Genomic DNA, 4,569 nt, shown 5'->3' with positions numbered 1-4,569 from the left:
GGGCGCGGGGCGCGGGCGGCGGGCGGCGGGCTCCGGCGGCAGCCTCCTCGGCCGGGCTCCGGCGGCGGCTCGGGACGGACGAGCGGCTCCGCGGCGGCTGAGGCGGCGACTGCGGCACCGCTCCCGCAGCCTCGCAGCTCCCGGGCGAGGGCGGGGACGGCTCGCACCCCGGGGGCGGGGCCGCGGAGGGGCGGGGCCGGCGAGCGGAGGGGGCGGGGCCGCGGAGGGGGCGGGGCCGGGCCGCAGGAGGGACGGGGTTGGCGGGCGGGGCCGCGGAGGGGGCGGGGCCGCGGAGGGGGCGGGGCCGCGGAGGGGGCGGGGCCGCGGAGGGGGCGGGGCCGCGGAGGGGGCGGGGCCGCGGGGAGGGAGCGAGGTCGACGTGCGGAGGGGCGGGGCCTCGGGGAGGGGCGGGGCCGGCGGGCGGAGAGCCGTGGGGGGTCCGGGACCCGGCGCCGCGCGGGACTGCGCCCCGCCCCAGGGTCCCACGCAGGGTCGCGCCGGGGCAGGCCGGGCCCTACTCGGGTGCGGGCCTGGATTTTCTGGTTCTGAGTTCGCTTCCAGCCAGTTGCACCTGGGGGCTCAGTGTTGCAAGTTTCTAACAAAATCAGGTGAAGTTTGCTGGGTTTGCGGCGCGCGGCGGGTGAGGCCGGCCCTCCCTGCTTGCCGCCCCCAACGCAAGCCAGAAGACTGGAATCTGTGGGCGTCCACACTTCCGTTTCCTTTCCGTGTTGTGGAACCGGCCCAGTGGAGCGCAGAAATGTTTAAAATGTTCTGTCCTTGTGGACGCCTGCGGGGCTCGGGTTGAGCATCTGCCTTGGGCCCAGGTCGTCACCCTGGAGACCCGGGATCGAGTCCCACGTCGGGCTCCCTGCAAGCAGCCTGCTCCTCCCTTGCCCTGCGTCTCTGCCTCTTTCTCTCTCTCTCTGTGTATCTCATGAGTAAATAAAATCTCTTAAAGATTGTTTTTTTAAAAACAGCTCTATCTTTGTTATCAGACTTATTTTATCTTCCTGGGACCTCACCCAAGGGCGTTACCTCGCTCAGACTAGCCTGTCTGCTCGCCTTCCTTCAGAAGGTCCATACCTTCCCTGCCTACTCCCAGAGCAGTTTGGAGGCAGGCTTTTAGCAGATTTGTGTTTTGCACATCCCACATTCCTAAACCAAAATGTTCCCCTCTTGTGCAGATTTGAGCAAAACCTCATGTGCACACCGGGCTGATGTGTGATTCAAAGGCAAGGTACTCTATGATGAATCTTTAGTTGTTTTATGCAAAATTAAAAATGAAGGATTAAGCAAAATCATGTTTTGAAAAGATTTTACTTAACCTTACTGTGAGAGAGGATACTGGCCTGCGCTCTCACCGGGTTAATGATTGTGGAGCCCTTTGGACAGATGGTTGATCTTGTACCCTTCCACCCCACTCTGTCCTGGTTCAACCGGAGATACGGATATATCTAGAATGTTTCATCTGTGTCAACTCCGACCAGGGTCAATTGTGAAGAAAGTAGGTTGAGGCTGAGGTCCTTGGAAATGTGTCTCAGCTCAGGGAAGAGGTTCGGTCTTAGACTCGGTAGAATCAGACCTGAAATGCCTGTGAGATTGTTCAAGATCTTCATATCTTTACGATCATGTTTCCAAAGGCCATCCTGGGCTGAGAGGGAAACCTGATCCAGACCTAGGCATTCTGAAATTTCAGTGAAAGTTAAGTGTTCAATTGAGAATGGCAAAAGTTGAATTCCAGTTCCAGTGAGTTCCCACCCCAGCTAGCCATATGTCTTGCAGCAACTTCTTAAAAGTCCCTGGGCCTCACTTGTCCTGGGGGATCAACTCTGTGAGGTTTACTTTGTGAACCGGCATAGTTTCATACATTTCCCGAGACACTACACTTGAGAACTAAGGAATTCTGAAAACAAGATCTGGAGAATTATAAGTGATTATACATATATCCTTCCTGCTTCTCCTTTTGTTATGATGGAAATATATCCAAGGCATTTGCAGTACATGGAATTAGGGAAGAAAACAACATTTTGGACACTATTAAATCAGGAAACTAAGGCAGAGGAAGAATGAAGACATTTGACGGAATCATTTCTAGTCTACAAGACTTGGGGATAAAAGACCATTCATTATTTTGCATACCAGTATCCAGCAACAGTTTAAAATCAGTTGGCAAACAGTCTGGGAATAGTCTCCTGGTTTTGTTTCCCCATTTTATCTGGTGTGTCTACAAAACAGTGTAGTGTACCACAACAGCTCAGATAATAAAGAAGCTGGATCAAGACCAAACATAGCAAATGCATGTCCCGTGATTTAATAAAAGGTTGCCTGTTGACCCTGGAAGGAGTGGGGGAGGAGTAGAGTTGATGACTCAACAAAAGAAAGTTAAAAACATACTGATAGGTTACCATTAACTACTGAATGCACTGGGGTTCTACAGGGCCTTTTTTTTCTTTTTCACAGTGATTTTGGAAGAGTAAGGAAACTATTTTAAAAGTGATCCCTTGCTTTACGTACGTTTCACCTTGATGTCGGCGTGTCTTCTTCTGTTTAACCAAGAGGGAAGACAAAACGGAATCAGAGAATTCAAGTCAAGAATCTTAGATCACTTAGATTTGTATAATGTGCTTGAAGGTGGATTTTTTTTTTTAAGGTTGTTTGCATCTCCATACTTTGAATTCATTCTCTTTCAGATTTAGCGGGAGGATTGGAATTTTTGCAAATTTGGGGCCCTCGGCAAAACAACATCACTCAATATGCCCTTTGAAATGTGCTCTTGATACTTATCTCTTAACCCAATGTTTGGCTGTGGCTAGGCATCTTGTAGCTGTCTCAGCTTTTATTTAAGAAGTATTTATTCCAGGCAATGGTGAAGGCTTCACCTTGCCTCTCTTCAGATTTAAGCAAGCATTGTTCTTCTCTCCATGACTTTGAATATGTTTATTGTTTCTAAATTTCTTATCCCTCAAATTTAGCTTAGTATCTGGGATGGAGATGTTGGTAATGATAATGACTTTGTCGAATTGGAGAATGATGATCGCAGGGGATGATGATGATGATGGCCAAGAGAGAGACAAGGAGAAGAAAGCCCCACTTAGGGCTTGCTTTAAAGCACAACTGAGGGATGCCTGGGTGGCTCAGTGGTTGAGCGTCTGCCTTGGGCTCAGTTCCTGATCCCAGAGTCCTGGGATCGAGTTCTGCATTGGGCTCCCCACAGGGATCCTGCTTCTCCCTCTGCCTGTTCTCTGCCTCTCTCTCTGTCTCTCATGAATAAATAAATGAATTTTTTTAAAAAAAAAAGCACAACTGAAATCGTTTAACTGCCTCCCTACCTCAATACCATATATGTTTTTCAACTAATTTATTTTACACCATATCATTATTTTCCTTGATCAACTGGCTTAATTAGTTTTTCAGGGTTTGGGGTTCTTTTCCTCTCAGAATCTCAGGTTGTAATATGCCTTTGGGAATTGTCTTAATAATAAATGCAGTTCTCTTGATTTGATTGATTGTGGCATTTGGGATTTTTGTTTTGTTTCAATTTGATGGTGGAAAGACTAGATACACTCCACCATCTTCCAGTTGCTATTAGCTTGCCTCCTCCAAAGCATGGCTCTCCAAGTACAACCATGCTTGAGATATGTCTCTTCACATTTCAAAGAGATGGAGAAAAAAAGAGAGAAAAGATGAGAAAAACAAGTCCAAAAAGGGGGGGGGGGGGGAATGGCAGAAAGATTCAGAGACGGTGCAATGAGCAGAATCCCCTCAAAGGACCTGAACCCTAGTCTTGCTTAAGCTTCACCATGCCTCATATTTACCAGTAATACTCAAATAAGCCAACTGTTCATAATATGACATTGAAGTCTAGAATGACCTGGAGTGGCCTGGTGACGTTTCATAGAGGAGACAGGATTTTAGTTGGAGAGATGGAAAAGATTTGGCTCCAGAGAAAGGGAGAGGGAGAACAGCCTGAGTGAAGGATAAAGCATGAGCAAGGACACCAAGACCCACAAAGAGGCCTGGGCCAAGGGCCTCCAGCAGATGGTACATGCTGAGTAGCGTGGGGCCTAACAACGACATGGGGAGGATGGAGACATAAATCTCTAAGTTCTGTTACAATGAGTAGTGTGGATTTTTTTTTTTTGAGGGAATAGCTGAAAGTTTCTGCAAATAGCCTGTTCAAACAAAACAAAACAAAACCAAAAAGATTGCACTGTAGGGATGCCTGGGTGGCTTGTGATTGAGCGTCTGCCTTCAGCTCAGGGCGTGAGCCCGGGGTCCCGGGACTGAGTCCCACATCCGGCTCCCCACACGGAGCGTGCTTCTCCTTCTGCCTGTGTCTCCGCCTGTCTGTGTGAGTATCTCACGAATCACTCACTCACTCACTCAATCAATCAATCAATCAATCATATTGCACTGTAAAGATTGGCGCTCTGAGTGAATGAGAAAGAAGGAAACACCAAACAGAAGTTTGCAGGCCATGGAAACAGCTTCCCTCTTTAAATTTTCTTTTTAATGAGGATAAATTAGATACATTTCTAGTACTCATATGATAGAAGGGAGACTGTACAA

The sequence above is a fragment of the Canis aureus genome, chromosome 17 (genome assembly GCF_053574225.1).
Source record: "Canis aureus isolate CA01 chromosome 17, VMU_Caureus_v.1.0, whole genome shotgun sequence".
NCBI lineage: Eukaryota > Metazoa > Chordata > Mammalia > Carnivora > Canidae > Canis > Canis aureus.
The sequence above is the reverse complement of the archived record's forward strand: the minus strand, read 5'-3'. Positions refer to the sequence as shown.